The sequence below is a fragment of the Sabethes cyaneus genome, chromosome 3, assembly GCF_943734655.1.
Source record: "Sabethes cyaneus chromosome 3, idSabCyanKW18_F2, whole genome shotgun sequence".
NCBI classification, from domain to species: domain Eukaryota; kingdom Metazoa; phylum Arthropoda; class Insecta; order Diptera; family Culicidae; genus Sabethes; species Sabethes cyaneus.
In genome coordinates, this window is record NC_071355.1 from 120,240,326 (window position 1) to 120,263,308 (window position 22,983).

Below are 22,983 nucleotides of genomic sequence, written 5' to 3' on the forward strand. Positions count from 1 at the left end.
ATCTGTCAGTGTCATTCCAATCGAGCAGACGACCTATCCAACGCGTATGCAGGAAAGAGAAAGAAAAACCTTGGAAAAACCGCACTGCATACATTTGGGATGACTTGTCGCCACTCTGTATATAGTCACTCTAAGTTTGGTATGAACCACATGATAGAGTATCATCAAAATTACCACAACTCCCACTCGTTACAACGTTTCTGGTTTGTGATGGAGGTTTAATAGCATTGTGATGTTGGTAATCTGTCACATTTGACGAAGCATCTTCTGAGTACGCTTCTGCTGGATTAACTTCGTAATTAAGAGTGGGAGACAGGAAACGACGATTTCGATGAAAATGATTTCCGAAGCCATCCTGAACAATGTAGGAATGACCGTTCACATCGCGAATCACTGTACCATAATGCCAATCTCTAGCATTCTTTCTGAACAAATCCTTTTGTCCCTCAGTCAATGCCGACAATGGCTTTGCACATCTGTCATAATAATCCTTCTGTCTTTCACGTTTCTGCTCGCTCGAATAGACGAGTTGTCCACAGCTAACCTAACCAACAAAGCCTCATCAACCGGCATACGGGTCTTTATTTGCCTTCCGAAGAATAGTTGGCTGGGTGACATCTGCATACTGGCAATCGGAGTTGCGTTATACTCAAGTATTCGATATTGATATTGATGTACTTCTCCAACCTCATAGCACCGTTTTAAAATATTCTTTGCTATTGCAACAGCCTTTTCAGCAAGACCGTTGCTTTGCGGATAACGCGGGCTGGAGAATGTAAACAATATGTTATTTCGATTTGCGTATTGATCACATTCCAACGAGTTAAACGGTACATTGTCACTACGTATTTCTGTGGGGTAGCCATAACTGTTAAAGAACATATCAAATAGCTTGCATACGCTTGACATAGTTTTATCTTGCAGTTTATCACAACACATGAAACCTGAATATGCATCAATTATTACTAACCAGTCGTGTCCACCGTATTCGAAAATATCTGTTGATGCCTTTTGATATGGATAATCGGGTACTGTGTCCTGAACTAGGGGCTCTTTTTGGTTGTTTCGCTTAAATTTTTCGCAAGTCATGCAATTTCCCACCATTTCCTTTAAGTCATTCGTCATGCATGGCCAGAAGAACTGCATTCTTGCCCTAGCAAGTGTTTTCTCAACTCCCATGTGTGGTGCATGTTAACATTTACAGATGAGACTCTGCAATTCAGTTGGAATGATGAGCTTATGGTTCTTAAAAAGTAGTCCATTCTCGTAGTGTAATTCATGGCGGTATTTAAAGAAAAGTTTACTAAAATTATCCAGTGCATGGTATGGCGGCCATTTGTCCTGAACGTATTTCGCAATTTGCATGTACCGTTCATCCCGACTAAGAGTCTCCAGATAGCGTTCGTAGTTTTCTTGAGACATACAGGCACGTTTGGTCAACATGTGAACTGTACCATCGAGCTTTATATCACATTCATCCGTTGGCGATAATGCAGCACGTGAAAGGCAGTCTGCTACAAGAACATTTTTCCCAGGCGTATACACTAGAGATAATCCAGGATATTTCAGTAAGGCCAAAAACATTCGCTGCAACCGAGGTGTAACATCATCTATATCGCGCTTTATCAGACTTTCTAGAGGCTTTTTTTTTTTTGTATGGACTCATCACTGCGACCAGTATAGTTAGATCTATTGTGATATCGCCCGGGTGTTTTGCTGTATGACCTGCACTGCATTTATTTGCTATAATCGCTATTGAGTGAGCGATATGCTTATTGAATTTCATGCGTGCTTGTGTGTAATTGGGTTTTACCCTTCTTTCAATGCTTTCTCTACTTTACCCACCTTGTTCCACATGATAGCGCTGTCCCCAATTATAGCCATCCCAGGCACTGCACACCAGTGCATTTAACTATAAGGGTCTCATTTTGCACTGTCAATAGGCCTTATCGGGATAACATAGAATGCAGCATTAAGGAAGGGTAAATGAGGGGCCTGAGAATAAACCCATGCTAAAAGTCACTTTGAACATCGAATGGCTTGATTCTACTAAGATTCGAACCCACGACCATTCGCTTGCCAAAGCAGACTCGGTAACCTTGCGGCTACAGAGCCCCTCTGACCCTCTCGGCTTATGATCTGACTCGACCACAAAATCTCTTCCATACAAAAAGTTATGGAATCTTGAACAAGCGAAAACGACAGCCAGTAGCTCCTTCTCTATTTGTGTCCATTTCTGTTCGCTTCTGCTCAAAGTACGAGAAGCAAATGCGACTGGTCCGTTTTCCTGTAGCAGTACACATCCCAGCCCATCTCTGGAACTGTCAGTTTGTACGTTGCAGGGTTTTGTAGAATCGAAAATAGCAAGAACTGGGGATTTGCCCAATGATTCGCAAAGATCTTTAAATTCCGTATCATGCAGATGAGTCCAGTTCCATTCTACTCCATTATGGGTAAGATTACGAAGATGAGAAGTGCGAGTAGATAAATTAGGGATAAACTTCGCAAGGTACTTTAGCAATCCAAGCAATCGCAAAACATCTGACACATTCTTCGGCTTAGGCATTTGCGTAACAGCTCGAACATCCTTATCTAGAGGACATATTTCTCCTACTCCTATCGTATGTCCCATGAATTTAACACGATTTTGACGAAATTGCAATTTGTCAGCATTAAACTTGACATTGTTTTCGCGAGCTCTTGCAATGACCTGAGAAAGAATACTATCATGTTCCTCCTCATTAGTACCTGCCACTGCTAAATCGTCAAAATATACTTTTACGCCTGGAATATCCCAAAATATTTGTACCATCCGCCGCTGAAACATCTCAGGTGCACTGTTCAAGCCAAACGGCACACGATTCCAGCGAAACCGGCCAAATGGCGTCATAAAGGTAGTCAAATCCGAGCTTCGAGAATCCAACTTCATTTGCCAAAAACCGCTCCTGAGATCTAGTACAGTGAATACACGTTTACCTGATAAACGACTAAAAAGATCCTCTTGGGTTGGAATCAAGTAATGTTCCCGTTTAATGCATGAGTTCAGGGGCTTGGGATCCAAGCAAATTCGCAATGCGCCATTTGGTTTTGAAGTAGGACTACTTCTTTGATTTCTATATTGGGGTGCACTTTGGAAAAACGAAAAGGGAACATGTAACGAAAAGTGGTTATGGTTTGCACGCTTATAACTCAGTCATCCCTCAATAGATTCTAGAGATATTGGTATCAATCGATTGGAAATTTTTCAAAAAATCTTCAAAAAACAGTTTATTACAAGTTTCTCCAACAGGCGTGCAATAATTAAGAAAATATTAGACGAACATTCATTAATTCAATATTTTCATTTTTTGCCTCCCCACGTCAATGCTTTCCAAGCACAGATGACAGAAATATATACGAGATGAGCTATGCGATACGCTCCCTTTGATTGTATTTAGTTTACGCGCTATAATAGATTCCGCTCGAAAATTGTTGGGCTTCAGCTGTTGCTGCTTCTCTGGAATAAGACATCGAAGACATCCAAATTCACCGAGCGAGACGCCAATAAACCGAAGAAGCCATGGACTCGTCCGCCAGCGAACGATATGGTTTTCGCTGCTATCAATACTCTGTATAATCAACCGATCCTCGCTGCAAGCCGTCTTCAAGTAAATCGCCGCCAACCACAATTGTGACGTTTCAAGGTTGGCCACATTCGTGAAAAAGGTTTTGAAATTAGGTAGCTGTCGAAAAGCTGACCCAAACAAAGAGAGCAGGCGCTTCCGATTCGTTCAAGGTTGTTAAAACGGACGATAACAAATTAACTTTGCTAACTGCTACAAAGGCGGCTCCGATTAAAGCTGTACTACTGGAGTAAATATGCGGGTGCCCCCGAACAAAAATCTACTAAGCCAATGAAAACCGCAGCAAAGGCACCGAAAGCCCCAAAGCCAAAAGAAGTCGTTCCAACGGAGAAAGTGGCCCGAAAAAAGCTGCTGCCCAGATGTAAATTTCCTTGATGTGCAATACTAGTATCTGGTAGAAAACAATCAGTTCTTTTCATAACTACTGAATAAGTATACGAAGCAGTTAAATTGATTTTTCTCATATTTTTCCTCATTTTAAAATGAACATGACAAATTGGAAGTTTATCAAGTATGCGCGTACGAGCCCGCCAGTCATGTTTAAACTGTATTACATGGCAAAATGCTCTGAAAAGCAAACTGCGCCACTTCGTGATTCGAGACTAAGCGTTTAGTGAGAAAATCGAAGTGCATCTTCATTTATATATTTGGTCCTAAAAAGGGCTAATTGTTGGATAGTTACAGCAGAAACCTGACCAGATACATTTACTATGAGTATTTGTACTTTGGTGCAAACTCACCCGGCAGCCAGCCACACTCACTGTAGCAGCTTGATATTATGCTCGACTGAGCGGTAGTCAACAAACGAAAGAAAATAGCGTAGCTCTCCTAGCGGCGCACGCTATGTCCGAAGGCAATTATTATTTAACTTTCATGCACCTCAAATTTTTCTTCACAGGATGTTAGTATTGGTCAAAACAATTAATTTAGAGAAGGTCTTAAAATATTCTATCTTGGGTTTTTTACAAAATTCAATTTTCAAGGTTTTTGGGCATCTAGCCCCTACTGTGCCATGCGGGGCTCTGGTAAGGTCGATCTTTGTTGTCCCTTGCGTTTCGTGGGAACAGCATAGTAGTCCTGCCCAATTTCCCTTATGGGTTTTACGCCAAGTGCGTTCTGGCCAACTTAATTGGCTTCGCTTACAATTTGCTGTCTGATCTGTGTTGGAGATTGTTTGTGCATATACTCCGCTAGTCAAATAGTTAGAGTCGCACAAATAAATCTTCAACACAAACGGGCAGCAAATTTGTATTTATGCGAAAAACTTTTTAATGGCTCTGTCACCATCGCATTGGTTCAGAAGCCATATTTTCGCAAGGGGTACTTTCATTCGACGGATATTGGAAACCAGAACTTTGCTGTTTTCAGCAAAACTGGAATGACAAATCCTCGTTTGATGCCCAGGGCATGCATATTGTTGCATAGGTCAATTAGTGCATGCCTTATCTCTGAGTTGACTACTCGAGATATTTGTGCAGTCACAGTAGAACTCGTCGTGGATGATGTCCATAGGCGCTATGTCTACTGTTCTGCATACTTGCCACACGATGAACCGTCTCCCAGCGACGATTCCAGAAATGTGGTGAGATACTGCCAATCTAATGGGCTTCCGCTCATTGTAGGCAGTGATGCCAATGCCCATCACATCATCTGGGGCAGCTCGGATATCAATCTGAGAGGCTCTAATTTGATGGAATATTTGAGTAGTACCAACCTTGGAATACTCAACATTGGCAATTGTCCAACTTTCATACGAGCTGGTAGAGAGGAAGTGTTAGATATAACACTCTGCTCTAACAGGATCAGTCATGAGTTGGCACAATGGCATGTTTCAAATGAGACACCAATATCTGATCATTGCTTTATATATTTTGATCATTTGGGTGTCTCCTTGAACGCTGCAACATTTCGCAATCCGAGATTTTCTGACTGGGAACTCTTTGAGGAGGAACTGGCGACGAAATTTCAAGGATTCGAACCGACGATTGAATCATCGATCGACTTGGATGTGGCTGTAGATGTCACAACACCTTTTATTGCGGAAGCTTTTGAAGTAGCTTGCCCGCTAAAAACTATTAAAACGACTAGAGGAACACCATGGTGGAACTCTCATCTCGCGGAACTAAAGAAACGATGCAGGAGAGCCTGGAATAGACGTCGGAGGGATGGCGTGGAGCCTTTCAAGCAGGCCCGGAAAGCCTATGCAAAGGCTCTACGATCTTCAGCACGCACGAGCTGGCACAGGTTCTGTAGCAACGTTTCCAGTTTCGGCGAAGTAAGTCGACTTAATAAAATACTGTCAAAATCGAAAGATTATCAGGTTAATAACATTCGAAGTTCGAACGGTGAATACTGTTCGAATGACAATGAAATCCTGGAATGTCTCTTTTATAGTCACTTTCCGGGCTGTGCGGAACCTGAAGTTCGAAACGATCCAGAAATCGTTTTAGGTGGCTTAGACTCATGGGCTTTTGCTCGGAGACTTGTTACAACTGAAGCGATTGAGTGGGCCGTGAACAGCTTCTCTCCATACAAATCTCCTGGAACAGATGGAATATACCCTATTCTACTGCAAAAAGGATTCAAGTACTTCAAACACATTTTGAGAAGGATGTTTGTGTGTAGTATTGCCATTGGGTACATCCCAAATCAATGGCGTGAAATAACCATTAAGTTTATTCCTAAAGGTGGACGCGCGACATACGAGCAAGCAAAAAGTTTTAGACCAATCAGTCTAACGTCTTTCTTGCTTAAATCACTTGAGCGGATTGTTGATCACCATATCCGCGAAACAAGCTTAGTAGAAGTTCCTCTTCATTCAGCACAACATGCTTATCAAAGTGGCAAGTCTACAACCACTTTATTACATGATGTGGTGGATAAAATTGAGGTTGCTTTTTCACAAAAGGAATCTTGCTTAGGAACTTTTTTGGATATTGAAGGCGCGTTTGATAACGTATCTTTCGCTTCCATTTTGGAGGCTGCTCGTTATCATAATGTGCCTTCAATAATCATAAAGTGGATAGAACAAATGCTTAGTAACCGATTGCTTTTTTCGTCCTTACGGCAAGCAAGCATTTGGAAGCAAAGTGTTTGTGGATGTCCACAAGGTGGCGTTCTCTCGCCTCTTTTATGGAACCTTGTGGCGGATGGCCTATTGAGGAAACTCAATGGTCTAGGCTATCCGTCATATGGTTTTGCGGATGACTATCTCATCCTAGTAGTTGGAAAGTGCATAAGCACATTATTTGACTTAATGCAGCAGGCACTACGCGTCGTGGAAACGTGGTGCCAAGAAACTGCACTTTCGGTAAATCCGAGCAAAACATCTATCGTCTTATTTTCAAGACGTAGAAATACCAATGGAGCTCGCGCTCTGCGCTTTTACGATTCGGATGTTGATGTTGTGAACGAAGTGAAGTACGTGGGGTTGATCCTCAACTCCAAGCTTGACTGGTCCACAAATATTGATTTCCGAATTAAAAAAGCGTGCATGGCCTTTGGGCAATGTAGACGAGCAATTGGCAACTCTTGGGGGCTTAAACCCAAATACATACACTGGTTATACATGGTCGTTGTCAGACCAATACTGGCGTATGGTTGTCTTGTATGGTGGCAGAGAGGGGAAGTTGTGACTGTCCAGACAAAGCTAAACCATCTTCAAAGGATGTGTTTAATGGCAATGTCTGGTGCATTTACTACAACTCCTACTGCCGCCCTAGAAGCTATTTTCAATATTAAACCTCTACACTTCCACCTGAAGCAAGAGGCACTAATATGTGCTTATCGACTACACGCGATTGGCCTTTGGCAGTCTGTGGACGGTTCCACTGGTCATACTCGATTGTGGTCGCAAATTGTTGCTGAGGACAAGTTTGCCCTTGCTCCTAGCGATGTAACGCTCATGCGTACTTTCCCGTATAGGACTTTTTCAAGTGACTTTCCTCCTAGAGAGGATTGGATGTCAGGCTACATGGAAAGGAAAATTTCCAACTATGTGGTCTGTTATACCGATGGTTCCTTGTACGAAGGTCGCGCGGGTGCTGGTGTTTACTGCCGTGAGCTGGAATTGGAGGAATCCTATTCGTTGGGTAGTTACTGCACCGTTTTTCAAGCTGAAATCTTTGCAATTATGTGCGGAGGTCAGTTTGCACTTCAGAAAGAACTGATAGGCAAGATTATCTACTTCTGTTCTGACAGTCAAGCCGCTATAAAAGCCCTTTGTGCGGCTAATTCTAAATCTAAAACAGTCATCGCCTGCCACACCCAATTAGAAGAACTAAGCATTCTAAATGCCGTTCATCTGGTTTGGGTTCCTGGCCATTCTGGTATAACCGGAAATGAATGGGCTGATGAGCTAGCAAGATCTGGAGCAGAAAAGTCGGTTTTCGGACCGGAACCTGCTTTACCAATTGCGGCATGTTGGATAAAACAAAAGATTCGATCTTGGTTTTCATCTGAACATGTACGTTATTGGGAAAATCTTGAAACTTGTCGTCAAACGAAAAGTTTCATTGTTAAGCCTTGTGAGAAGGTTGCGAAATTTCTTTTGCAACACTCAAAGGTAAATTGCAGTATTCTTGTCAGATCACTGACTGGTCACTGCAGACTAAATTATCATATGGCTACGATTCAGCGAGCTGAATCGTTTCATTGTAATTTATGTGAATCCGACTACGGTACACCATATCACGTAATTTGCAACTGTCCTGCAGTAGCATTATTGCGTCATAGGATCTTTGGATCCTACGTCTTAAATGAATCGGATTTTAGGAAACTAAAATTACGAGACATTTTGATGTTTCTTACCGAAAGCGGTATTGAGCTATAAGCTCTTATTTATCATGAGTATACTCCCCTTTTGGTAAGTTAACTACCAAGGATTGCAGTATCCTCTCGGGGGTACAAAAATCTCTCGGTATATATATGTTTGTGTTTGTCCAAATTCCTCATCCACCCCTTCCTATTCCTCCTGTTTTCCTTCCCGTCCTCATCAGGTAAATGATGACACGGGCAAGATGGGCAAGGCACAAATCCTTCCACATGATTGTGAGGAACGTGCTGCTCGAGCCAAAGATGCTGATACCTGATACATTTTGAGTTTCAGGCTGCCTTCAGCTAAAAATTTTCGGAACATGTCGACTTTGAAAAACTTTAAACAGAGCAGAGTTTTGCAAATGTTTGAATCATGTTCAGAATACGCATTTTCTGCGATGGTGTCCCGTAATGAAAGTATTCCGCCACTATTCAATGATGCTTATTATGATAAATATTTCGCCGTCGTATTGAGAAAGTACTACTAAATAGCATCTCAAAACACCTATTTTGAAAGATATTCGTCAGACTGTTGGTAAAATATGAACAAATTTGCTTCGAAAAAACGGTTGCTCATGGTGTCTCGTAACGCTGGAATGTGTCATATGCGAATTTATATATAAAAATGTATGTCTGTCTGTCGGGACGTTTTTTTGTGTGTGTGGATATTATTACTACGACCACCATTTTGATCTATTGTGATCTTATCCAGGTGTTGTTCCGCACTTGTTGTTATTGCAGTATCGCTATAGAGTGAGCGAACTGCTTATTATCCGTGGTTAAAGTGTCGGTGTGTTTTCACCTCTTTTTCCCTCTACGCTTCTTACTACTTTTCAACCAATCTAGCTCTAGAGCCAGGGAGTGCGGAGACTAGTAACAATTTGTCCTTGGACAAGAGGCTTCGTTCGCACCTCGAGCAACTATCATTCTTATAACCAGTCCCGGTTAAAGGCTTCATGGTCGGTAAAGCAGAGTTCAGCACAGAGTGAGGGTGTGTATGTGTGTATGTATGTGTTCCTTAATACTTATGCATTACCAATATCATTGCTATAACCAGGAAGCGGAACAAGCTATAATTTGCCCTTGAACAAGAGGCTTCATTCGCACCTCATGCAAGTACCACTCTTATAACGTGCCCTGGCAAGAGGCTTTCATTCCCAGTAAACCATTCGGTTTGTATATCTCGATTGCAACTGAGAAATACGACATCATATCTGAACGAAAAAGTTATATTTCAGGTCAGGTAAGAGCGTATATGTACCAAAGTGGAGGCAATATACGTGCGAAAATTTTGACGATTATTTTTAATTCTATCTTGCATTTTATACAGCGGTTTTTATAACACGCTACTTTATACTCCTGAATATATGATTGAGATATAACTAAATATTGCAATCAACTATACTGTTTTATAATTCACAGTCATAAGTTGTATATGAGGATACGCACGACTGCAAAACATCTTATTGTTCACTTTGTTTTGACATACTCTAATCATTATGCAATTACAATGTTAAATTCACATGAAAACGATTTAATGTGAACTTCCTATTACGATCTTGTGTTATCTTGTTGTTAATAAATGCAGAATGCAGTAGGAAGGATGTGGAGGGCCCTGAGAATAAACCCATGCTAAAGTCACTCAACATAGAATGGCCTGATTCTACTAAGATTCGAACCCACGACCACTCGCTTGTCAAGGCAGACTCGGTAACCTTGCGGCTACAGGGCCCCCTGTCGGGATGTTCCTTATAGAACCGAAAACTACTGAACTAACCGGCGTGAAAATTTGCATGTAGAGGTTTTGGGGCCAGGGAAGGTTCTTACGATGGTTACAGACCCCTCCCTCTACTAAGAGGGGGGGCTCCTATACAAATGAAACACAAATTTCTGCATAATTCGAGGACTAATCAAGCGAATGGAACAAAATTTGGCATGTGGGAGGTTTTGCAGGCAAGAATTTTTTCTGTGATGAATTAGGACCCCTCCCCACCATAGGAGGGGAGGGGGCTCCTATACAAATGAAATACAAATTTCCTCCTAATTCGAGAACTAATCAATCAATTGGAACCATATTTGGCATGTAGGTGTTTTTGGTGACAAGAATTTTTTCTATGATGAATTAGGAAATCCTCATAACTCCAGAACTAATCAAGCAAATAGAACCAAATTTAGCATATGGGTGTTTTTGCAGGCCAATTTTTTTCTATTGTGAATTGAGATACCCCCTTCCTTAGAAGGTGAATTATGACTCCTCTCCCCTTTAGGAGGGGGGGCTTCCATACAAATGGTATGCAAATTTTCTCATAACTCGAGAACTAATCAAGCAAATGGAACCAAATTTGGCATGTGAAGATTTTTGGACGCAAGAATTTTTTCTATGAACTAGGGCCCCTCCCACTTTAGGAGGGGGGAGGGCTTCTATAAAAATGAAATACAAATTTCCTCATAACTCGAGAACTAATCAATCAAATAGAACCATATTTGGGATGTGGGTGTTTTCGGAGACAAGAATTTTTTCTATGATGAATTAGGACCCCTTACCTTTTTAGGAGGGGGAGCTCCCATACAAATGAAATACAAATTTCCTCATAACTCCAGAACTAATCAAGCAAATAGAACCAAATTTGGCATGTGGGAGGTTTTGCAGGCAAGAATTTTTTCTATGATGAATTAGGACCCCTCCCCACCATAGGAGGGGGGGGCTCCTATACAAATGAAATACAAATTTCCTCCTAATTCGAGAACTAATCAATCAATTGGAACCATATTTGGCATGTAGGTGTTTTTGGAGGCAAGAATTGTTTCTATGATGAATTTGGACCCCTTCCCCTGAATGATTTATTTTGAAATCTTACTTTAGGAACTGGTACCCCGATATTATCGAAACAAATAAATGAAACAGATTCATACTAAAATATGCGATTTTTGAGGCACTCGAAGCTAATCCCTGAATGTCAATGGTTGTGCAAAATGCAATGTCACATGCAATTTGTTATCGTAAGTATTTGATCCCAATCGATATGTCGAACATTCGAGTTCAAAACGTCAAGAGTGAAACACGTCTTTTCGAAAGTGAACAAGAAAATCTTTCTTAGTAAAATTATTCGGTTCTCTTCAAACTGGTATCGCTATACACGTGATCGACTACGAGTGATTTTAAAGCAAAAACACATATCGGGGAAGTGAAAATATCATTTACACGGCCCAAGGGGCGATAAAAGACGTCGTTTAGAAAAGTGAGGTTAAGTTCGCCATTAAATGAAGAAATGGCATGTGCTTTCAGGAATTTAAAAAAGTTTTAAAGAGTCCACAACATGTTAGCAGGAAACGGTGCTAAACGGAAACATCCTGAAGATCCGGCAAATACCAAAACCAGTAAAATCATGGATAAGATTGACTACCATTATGTTTTTGGAGATCAAAGTCCCTTTCGAGTAATGGTAGAAATGGACACACAAAATGGAGTTCACGCTATCAATAAATTAACACTTGCCAGCACTTTGCGCAAAATGGCGATATACAAGACACACATTACTGATATGAAAAATGTCGGAAGGAATAAAGTGATGATATATCTTAACAATTACCAAATCGCCAACCGTCTCACAACTGATCCACTGTTAAAAGAGAAAAACTATAGAGCCTATATTCCGCGGCATTTGGTTTCGGTAACAGGAGTTATTTCTGGAATACCCTTAGACATTTCCGAAGCAGAAATAATGAACGATATCGAGAGTGAGTTCCCGGTAATGCAAATTTATCGGTTGAACCGCTTTTTCGATGGTAAAAAGCAACCATCAATGAGAATGAGCATCACTTTCAGAGCGGCGAAACTCCCGCAAGCAGTGCGAATTTTTTGCGTGTCGGTGCGCGTTAAGCCATTCTACCGTAAAGCCATTTTATGCCTAAACTGTCTGAAATATAATCACAAAACTGAAAATTGCAGAAGTAAGCGGCGATGTAAAATTTGTACAAGGTTCCACGATAAAGAGGAAGAATTTGAAAACTGCCAACAACAACAGAAGTGTCTCCATTGTCGAAATAACCACCAAACTACAGACCAGCTATGTCCAGAGCGGAATCGGCAAAACAACATTCAAGCAATTATGGCGCGAACGAACCTAACGGCGGTAGAGGCAACGGAACAGTTCCCCATTCAAACACAAAACTACTACGAAGCACTTACTGAAACAGTTCACGAACCGACTCCTGCTGAATCTTTTGCTAAAGTGCTGGCAGGCAATTATAGACGAAATCCGAACTTGTCTCCGCGCAAGCAAAATCGTAAAGAGGAGCGGAACTCCAAAAATTTGGCCGATAACATCATGGTATTCAATGCCAAAACCAAAACCTCACAAACAACGCAGGAGATCCCAGCGCTATTCAAAAAATATAAGCCAAACGACTCACATGCGTGGAAGGAAGAGCTTAAACAAAATCGGAAACCACAAGAGACAAGAAAGTTTAATCCCGCCAAAGTAAATTTGGAGGTTAATCAAGGAATTGAGGAACTAGATTCTATTCCGCATTCAAGCAATCGGCAAGAGAACAATAATGAGGATATAGAGAGCTTTGCGATGTTTGTTAATCATATGATAGATGAAGGAAAACTGCATCCGCAGAGTATGCAAATAAATGAATTGGACGACAGCGGTATATAACATGAAAACAAGACAAAATTTAACAATTGACAATATGAAGATAATCCAATGCAATATCCAAAGTTTAAACAAACATCGAGAAGAATTACAAAGAGTGTTGGTCGGCGAAGAATATACAATCGCTTTAATATCAGAAACGTGGACTCAAGAATCATACGAAAAAAGTTCTCGTTATCGCATCTCAGGATTCTATAGTATTTTACATTCAAGATTCGACAACTACGGAGGAGCTGGGTTATACTTGAAAAGTGGCATCAACTACGAAAGAATTGCCATTGATAATTTATCAGAGAGTACACAAGCCGTAGCAGTATACATTCCGGGTAGAAAAATAGCGGTTGCCTCAGTATACATCACGCCAACAGCGAGACAAGATGAATTTGAAGAAGACGTCACAAAAATTCTGGATACGATGAAAAAATTCAAAAATGTAATCATTGGCGGGGATTGGAACGCACATCATGCTATATGGGGAAACGAAAATAGCGATAAAAAGGGATGCATTCTTATGGACCTAATAAATCAGTACAACTTATTAATTCTAAATGATGGACAAAACACTTTTATACCACTACAATTAAACAGACGAAGCACAGCAATCGATGTTTCTTTATGTTCCACAAATCTGTATGCAGAGCTTGACTGGTCAGTCCTTGATTTTGGAATAGGCAGTCACCATATGGCAATACAAATAGCTATCAAAGACAACGAATCATTCAAAACGGAAAACAAATGGTTTTACAACAAGAAGAAAATTTATGAACAACTAGCAACACTGAACCCAACAAATATCAGCAACGCCTTCTGCAACGTAAAAGTAGAAACATTAGAAAAAATTATGTTGGAAACTCAAATCCCATCGGAATTAGTTTGCTGGATCACAAATTTTCTGATCAATAGAAAAATAATCTTTCATACAAACGACAAAAAGTTGACACGAATAATCAGCGAAGGTCTCCCACAGGGGGACGTCCTATCTCCCACTCTATTCAACCTTTATACAAGCAAATTACATACAATACATGTCGACGGAGTTGAACTGGTTCAGTTCGCTGATGATTTTGGCATCATCATCACAGCAAAGTCTATTGGAATGCTAGAAACCACTGGCCAAACCTTTCTAGATCTTTTCGTAGATGCGACAACAAATCTAAATCTAACAGTTAACCCAGCAAAAACAAAAAGTATACTTTTCCAAGCCAGCAATAAAACACTTGGATATCAAATTAATGGATCGACAATCGAAACGGTTAAATCACATAAGTATCTTGGAGTACATTTAGATAGGAGTATGAGCTTTGGAAAATACACAAAAGAATTAAAAGACAAAGTCAACGAGAGACTAAATATGATTAAGGTTATTAGTGGAATAAAGAACGGTGGACACCCAGAAACAATGTTAAATATACACAAAGCCCTAATTAGAAGCACTCTAGAATACGGATCCACAGTGTATAACAATACAGCTAAAACAAATCTAAATGCCTTAGCAGTTATAAACAATCAAAGTCTTCGAAAGGCAACGGGATGTACGAAAACTACACCACTGAATACTCTCTTAGCTATGACAGGGTTGGAGCCCCTAACAATCAGACATGAATACGTCACAGGTAAAGAAATTGCGCGAAACATAGCACGGCAAAACGCTGTGGGAGAGCAACTTATGGGAACAACAATAAACAACAACTCAGAAGCAAACAAAATCAGCTTCATGGAAAAAGTGTATATGGAACATTTTAAGCTTTTCGACTCGATCATGCCAATCATAACGAAGTGTTCGATATACTCTGGGGTTAAAATATGCCCGACATTAGAAGAATTGTCATTATCGAAAAAGAATACAAATTCACACCACCTCAAACAACTGGTACTGTTCGCCTTTAATGGAACCTATAAAGGACGCACAAAAGTGTTCACTGATGCATCAAAAGAAGGGCACTCATGTGGAATTGGAATTTACGTAGAAGGAATAAATAAAAGCATAACTTACCATCTTGCGAACGAAGTGAGCATAACGGAAGCAGAGCTTATTGCAATCAAAGTAGCACTATACACTATAGCAGAAAGCAATCTGCAGGAAGCTGTGATATATACAGATTCACGAGCAGCCTGTGAAATCTTGAAGTTGGCAAAAGAACAGGACGAACGCGAAGAAATAGTAGATGAAATCTTGGAAACAGCAGACAAGTGGAACATCTCATTACAATGGATACCTAGTCACATTGGAGTGATCGGCAATGACATAGCAGACAAATTAGCAAAAAGAGGTACAATAGATGCACAGAGAACAGATTAACAGGCTCGAAGAAAGTTTTCGATTTTTTTTGTGTAAAATCTTACGGTGGCGCCCTCCAGAAATAGTTTGCCAAACGCAACAAAAAAAAAAATGTACGCACCTTTATCTGTATTCCATTGGTCATGTAATATGAATATGACATAAAGTCATGATGGCGCACGGCGGTTCGTCGGTGGTTGGTGCGGTGAATGAGGTGAATGCTTCATTGTTTTTCGGTATCTACGCTACGGAATCTACTTTGTCAGGAAGATTATAGCGTAGACCTAGCAAGTAGCAACATATTTATTGCCATAATAAATAACTACAGGAGCAAAAAGCAAAAAGTTGCAACCACCAACTACGTTAGTATCAACTTTTGGGATGGTCGAGATCTTTCTGTAAAATGTAAATAACAATTTATTACATTTCATCCTTTTTATTTCAGTATGGGAATGGTAGCTGCTGTAATTTTTTTGTGAGTTGCGTGAGGATATACAATCACAGGTACATTTGCCTTTGCTTAATACTGAGTTTACGCGATGGAACTACACCCCTATTGAAACAGGCACAGGAATGCTATTCGAATGAAACATCGTATTCCAGTTGGATGATAATTATCTTACAGTGAATTCTGTATGTGCAAACTCATAAATGTATAGCAGAATCGCCTGATCCGCGAAATGTGCAACTACACCGTTGTGTTATATTCATCAATGTAATAGATGCAGCTGATGGAGGACGATTCTTTGTGATATTTAGTAAACTATGCTGGAGCTCCAGAACTAATATTTGACTTCGATTCGATGCTAGGATAACACTAATCGATTATGACTTCATATCGACCGGAGCCACTGTATCCTGTGCGTTTGTGTCCGGGATGCTTGGATTAGAAAAATGAAAGTGCAGTGACTAACGAACAAGCGAAGTAATCTCTAATCTCATTTTTAAACAGTGAGATAGTAATTATGAAGCGGCGGTCAAGCTTTGATATTGCTTCAATGAAATCTATTTGCGCGACGTATGCAGCGCAATTTGCAATTGGCATTCAGAGGATTTCGTAAAAGCTGTGCAAAAATATCACGACCGACAAGTCGAAACAGTGTCGGTTCAGTGTGCAAATGAGAGATTCTGTTCGTGTGTCATCTTAGGCTACGCTTATCACAGAGACTTCAATGCATTTCAACGCAATTTTTCTTAACAATTATCTAGCTGGCACATTGGACCTTTTGATATGTTGATAGAGATAAGACATACAAATAGGATTAGCGTGAGGTGCTCTAATTGCGTGCGACTAATTATACAAATATTAAGCATGTTGCACTCTGAAACTGCTTACTTTAGACCAAAGGCACAGATTTAGGACACCTCATGGTATTGCATAGGATATGATTTTTCTCAGTTTTATATATATAATTCTTTTTTTCTTAATTTCGATGTGACGGTCGTGGTAAAATATAAGATTTTATTCTCATTCAAATAAAGACATGTATAACCTAGCAATGCGTCAAGTTTATAGATCTACGCTGCAGTTGGCAAATCCATACAAATGGCTTTTCTGCTTCGTTTTGCCTTTTGAATTATCTTCAGCTGCATTCTATTATCGCGTAAAAATCCTTGAATCAATGTATTCAAGATTACATCCGTTATTTTCTCAAAACAATCTTGACAAGCTGTTTCGTCAAATGATTCATACAATAAATATTCCTTCAGCCGGCCTTTAACGCCATGCCTGTTTTGGTAGAGAAATTTGCGGAAAAATCGCTTAAAAGCATATAAGGCCGTTAAGCAAATATCCATTAGCGAACTATTGGGCATTGTGACTCTGCGCGTAGCAATGACTGATTTGATTTTGCAAAAGGAGTAATTAGCATTTTGAAGAATATCCGTATCGTTGTGGTCTGCCGTTAGCTTCTTGTGGCACTTCTTGTGCGTTATTTTGCGTGCAGCGGCTCCTGCTACATATACTAACGCGTTTAGCTCCTTCGTCGATGCCTCACAACCATCTGATTCAAGTGTCTTAAAATGGTAGTTTACGGTAGGTTGGGTCGCAGGGTTACACAGGTTTAAAAGATCATTTTCATCCAGCAGAGGTCGAGTACAGTCCGCTTGACAGTTTCGGCCGTCATTGGTTTCTTCGGTTGATTGAATCATGGAATATTTAAACGCGCTGCCAAATTGTAATGCGTTGGGGCAGTCATTAAATCCCCCTCTCCGGCGAATCTCCGCGAAAAAGTTTTCAAGACAATCCTAACATAAAACATTTGAGCACAAATATTTGCACTTATAGCGTTCCTTGACGTGTTTCCAAATCCATTTAATGGCGTTTATATTGTTGATGAATCCTTTTATGTAGTGTGGATACCGTTGGCACAATTTCAATTGTTTAGACATTTCATTTGCCTATAATAAACGCATTGCAGTACGTATGTAACATATCTATTAAAAATTAACTGATTTTGGATGGCGATAGAAAACAAATTACAAAAGATAATTAAATGGAACAAATTTTTCTTCTATCCTACATGTACGGAAAAAAATCAACAGTATTATCAGTTGATTTGAGGCAGCCAAGGCGAAAACGGTCAAGCAACTACTCTCGATGCTTTGTTTGTATTGTCAGTTCCACGCCGGAGCAAAGAAGATGGACTGTGGCTATAGATTACAGAACCGACAACGCAGTGTAATACCACTAAATTTCGAATCAAAATGGAGAGTTGACTTTATTTATTATGGTACTTTTCAGTTTGGCTCAATATTTAGCGGCTTTTGAGAGCCTTGTTGGATCTATTAATCTATAATCTCTGTACTGCCGCTGGAAGCATATCTGTCCCATAGTACAAAACACGAAAATGGGAAAATCGCACTCAAAGTTGAAAAACTGTTTTTTTTTAATTATTTAGTTTTTAGTAACTAGTTTAGTTTAGTAACTTCAATCAATATACAAATTGAAAACATTTTATATGAAACGATATAATGCAATGAGACAATCATGCGTCCAGTTTGTTAGTGAGACAAATTTGTCTTCAAATTTTTTTCGAGTTTTTCTAGAATAAAGTTTTCAATTCATATTTTTAAAATAAATATCGAATGTATACAAACTTGAAAGTTTTTCGACATTGTCTCAAAGAGAGACAAATAACAACATCAAAGCTATATAATTTTAGGAAAAATTAATTATTCAAATTTGAGTGACATTTTCTTCATTTTCGTATTTTGCGGCATGGGACAAATATGATTTCAGCGGTAGTTATGATGTTGGTGAAAAACATTTTTACCACGAAGCGCGACGTCGGGGTCATAATGGATGACGATGCCTAATCCATTGTTCATGTTACACTCAACCCGATTATATGCGAAGAATAAGTTTCGTGTAAACCAAAATCGTGCAAATTCTGAAATTCGTATAATAGTTTCGAAATGTGCAAAAAAAAAACGCGTACAAAGAAATTTTAGCGTATATATAAAATTTTCAGCAAAATAATTACCTCTTTTACGTCGAAACAAGTGTTGGTTGTGTAATACATCCGTTGAAAACCCAACTTAACTTTTTCAAGAAATTCCAAATGATAAGAGTTTTCAGTAATCGGAGTTCTAAAAGGCTGAAATATTTAGCATAGTAAATTCTATAAATAAATATATTATGTATATTTGTTTACCTTTCCAATTGAATCAGTATACTTCTCCTTGCAATTGAAGACGTCAAATAATTTGTCGTGTAGGTGAATAAAATCAGCTGTAGCTAAAGCACATTGCGGAAGCTGCTCTGTGTTTACGTAGTACCGAATACCAACAGAGGTAGTTTCACTGAGTGTTCGTGTAGCTAATGCTACATTCATCGTAGCAAACGGCGATAAATCTATGCATTTTTTGCTCAATTTTGGTACGAGTCGCAAAGTAGATCCAATATCTACTTGAAAAAGTTGACGAATATGTGAAAACGAAGCAATTTTCTCGTCGTACACGGGGTTATTTTTATACAGAGCGTTTCGCGCACTTTTAGTCAAATGAGGTGCATCAAACATTATTACAATTTCTGTGCCATCTATTTCGAACACGGGATTCGACATCGTGATGCCTAATTCTCTTGCCATCTTCATATTGGTGGCAGACTGATCCATGACCACTATCATTGGATGCATGCCGCATTGTTGAACAGCTCGGTAACTCCTTTTAATGAATTCCAATTGGACCTTGCTTCCCAAACTATTATGGGCTAATAAGTATCCTATCGGCTAAAATACAGAAAAAATAAATGTTTAAACATCGTCTGCCTATAGGCTTTTATACGAGCCGTCACATACCTGTTTGTACCTTGAATATATTCCCGATGCCATAATAACTACTGCCTCCGTTGCCAGTTTTAACGGGTTATTTTTTTCTATTCTTCGGGATCTACCATCACTCGGGAAGCCATAAAAGGTGTCAGCCTTGGCTAAATAGGACAATTCCGCCTTGACAGACATTCCGTCGATTGCCATTGCAACAATACAATCTTTTTCTATTTTCTTATTCATTTTTTTTTATTAATGACAGTAAAAATGGATCAAGACCCGGACCTATACGAACATGCTTGTGGTAAGAATAAACGGTATTTCTATGTGGCAGAATCAAACGCCCAGAGCGCCTCACATAGCGATATGCACGTGGCCCATTCATGTAAGTTCCTGCGGCAAATTTTATGGTTTCGGCATGCCATCTCCGTGCTGATGGCTTACGTTTCGCATTACGAAGACTATCAAAGATAACAGGATTTTTCAAAACCATTTTAACTAACGACTTGTTAGCAGTCTTATGTCTATTTAAAGTTTTCAGTTTACGTCGCAAACCATTTATGGTTTTCTTGTGCTTCATCATTGATTTGTATCTGCGCAAACTAGTTTGTTCAGAAACAAAAATTCACCGATTTAGTTGTTTTATTTTATTTTTCAGGTCCGAATTAGATAGTTTTTCAAGCTGCAATTGGTTACGGATGGACTGATCTGCCGCGAAATTATTACTTGCACAGTAATTTTCTCTTGAACAGCTGCTATCTTGTCTACAGCAAGAATCATTTCTGTCGATGTGGTTAAATTCATAGTTTTCCTCTGCTGTAGTATCCCGTGTAGAATTTATCAAATTCAAATTTGAAGATTCCGAATCCTGGAAAGGCGCCGACAACGCTGCTTGCCACTTTGTGAAATCATCATCTTCAACGAACTCGGTCAACATAGACATTTCTTCAGATTTTTGGTAAAAACTATGTGAATTTTATAAGAAGTATTACTAGAACTATTAACATGGAAACTCTTTTGTTTACCTCTCGTTGGTTGCAATTGACCCATGCGATCTAAAATTTTCTGTGCTGGTCTCAATTTGGTATGACGAATGCAATTCAAGCTGTGCAAACAAGCTAGTACCGTCAGGAACGTTTGAATGCTTGATGCTGATAATTTTCTTCAACACACTTGATCGATTTTAACATTTCGCTACATTTATGATACATAAATTAATGCAAATTACATACAAAATACACATAATACAAAAGTATTAGCTACATCATATATTCGTAAATTATGGTTCAGTCACTTTTGTTTACCTTTCGACAGTTACATTTAGATTCCCTATTTCCGTACAATCAGACACATTTGGTTCGCTTTGTGAAGATGGTGAAGATGATCTTATGTCGAAGGATTCCACGTTGCGCAACGGATCTAAAAAAGTCTCTTGCCATTCTCCACAATCGTCGTCATATATGTAATCAACTAATTGAGACATCGGCACAGAACCGCAGTGCAATCTAAAAATACAGTGTACATCACATATAGATACAAAAAGTTAAAAATAAATGTATACCGTTTTTTACCTTTTCCTTTCTGCACCATTATCGCGGAAATCAGTATACTGAAAGTGATCAGAACACACTTTCATGCGGCTCAATGCTTGTGGTCCTTTCCATCGAAATAATTGCATTGCATTCACAGAATTACAGGCTTTGATCCATCTGAAACATCTACAAGAATGTTGGGTTAGAACCCGAATTTGTCTAGGCTAGAATACATCGTACAATTGTTCGTCCGTCGGAAATTTGAAATAGGATATTCCATCGTTTTTTCCTTCTTTATTTGAACACCAATAATATTCACACTTTCGCCCCATCGTGGTACAGCAACAAAATTTTATTTTATCGTAAAAAATGTTTAACTTAAATGATTTTTTTCGACTTTATTTATCACATTTATCGAGTTTCGACAACTGCTTACTAAATCCTGCCTACTGCACGTAAATATCAACACGGATTAATGATGCTCTTCGCATACACCGTAAAGTGAAAGAAATAGCAAATTTTGCACCTTAGTTTAGGTGCGTAGGTACTTAAGGAGTGAAGAGTTACATTTTCACAACGATTGAAGCGACCTCAAGTTTTAGTTTGCCAGTTATCATGACGTTTATTCGAGGGGTGTTTAACGAGGGGTTTTTTATTACATCTCATTGATACCTTTTACACACTTTCCGTTTTTTGCCTGGTAGTCTGTTCTCTGTGATTCTATCTTCAGTTTTAGGTCTGATCACCCTCTCTGAGCCACTTGCATGTAACAAATGTGGAATAATTAAAGTCTTAATGAGATCTAGGTTTATCGAAGTATGTTTTGTTTGCTTGCGAAAAAACGAAAGTGATATTGGTATAATTTATGAACTGGCTCTTCCACTCAGATAGACGGAATTGAGCTCGAAACACTATTACTAGTTAATATATGTTCCTAAGTTATCTGCTATGAACCTATGTTATTTCGTTAATAACAACAGTTTTATATACATTGTCCATTTGACCCCAGTGAGTGTCCCAAACAAAATTTGAATGCCAAAAAATCATTATTTTTATTTTAACATATTTTAGCAAAACTTAAAAATAACGAATTTAAAATTAATCTTCAAACGACCTTATATTCATAGAGTCTTAGACCAGCGAAATCATTACACAATAAATTTATGCTGTTTCTTGTGCGCAGGCCAATCCTTCTCCTGACAATCACGTGAGCAATACGATGTATTCCAGCAACAATGTAAAACCGGTTCATGTTCACAAGTGTTACACTGAAAGCAGAAAATATACTTTTTATAAGCAGTTTCACATCCTTTTACACTACATACCCATTGTTTGTGTTTCACTTCGGTAATTCGAGTGTTATATTCCGTTGAAAGTATTCGTATCTTTTGTTGCCATCGATTAATGTCTTCTTGAAGCGCATTCACAGCCAGCTGCTTAACCTTCTCGATATCATTTACTTCATCAAGCAGTAATTTTAACTAAAACATGTAATTGATAATTTTTACGTTATTCATAATATAATTTATACAGTGGTCCAAAAACGAAAATCAATCGGAAACTAGCTGTTGCGACTAAATGACCGCACAATCTTCGACAAAGTTGTTCCACCTTAAAAATGTAAAATTAACGGCCAAGCTCCAGATTGACTCGTAAACACACAGCGTAGACTAAGTTTGACGTAGGATTACGTCTTACAGCAAGGGTTGGGATAGGGTGTCATTCCAAAAAATCAAAAAATGCAAGCGTCACGAAAAAATGATAGGTTTTAAGCGCTATAAACATAGCGGGTATCAAATGAAT

At 39.2% G+C, this 22,983-nt stretch overlaps 1 long non-coding RNA gene across 1 annotated transcript; it reads right to left on the minus strand.

Moving 5' to 3' along the window:
• Window positions 1–18,571: 18,571 nt before the first annotated feature.
• Window positions 18,572–19,143, minus strand: LOC128742762 (uncharacterized). The gene is made up of 3 exons (XR_008412269.1): window positions 19,034–19,143; window positions 18,863–18,976; window positions 18,572–18,769 (listed from the first exon to the last, which is right to left on the minus strand). It is a non-coding gene; the product is annotated as an uncharacterized LOC128742762 (long non-coding RNA).
• Between the last annotated feature and the right edge of the window lie 3,840 nt (window positions 19,144–22,983).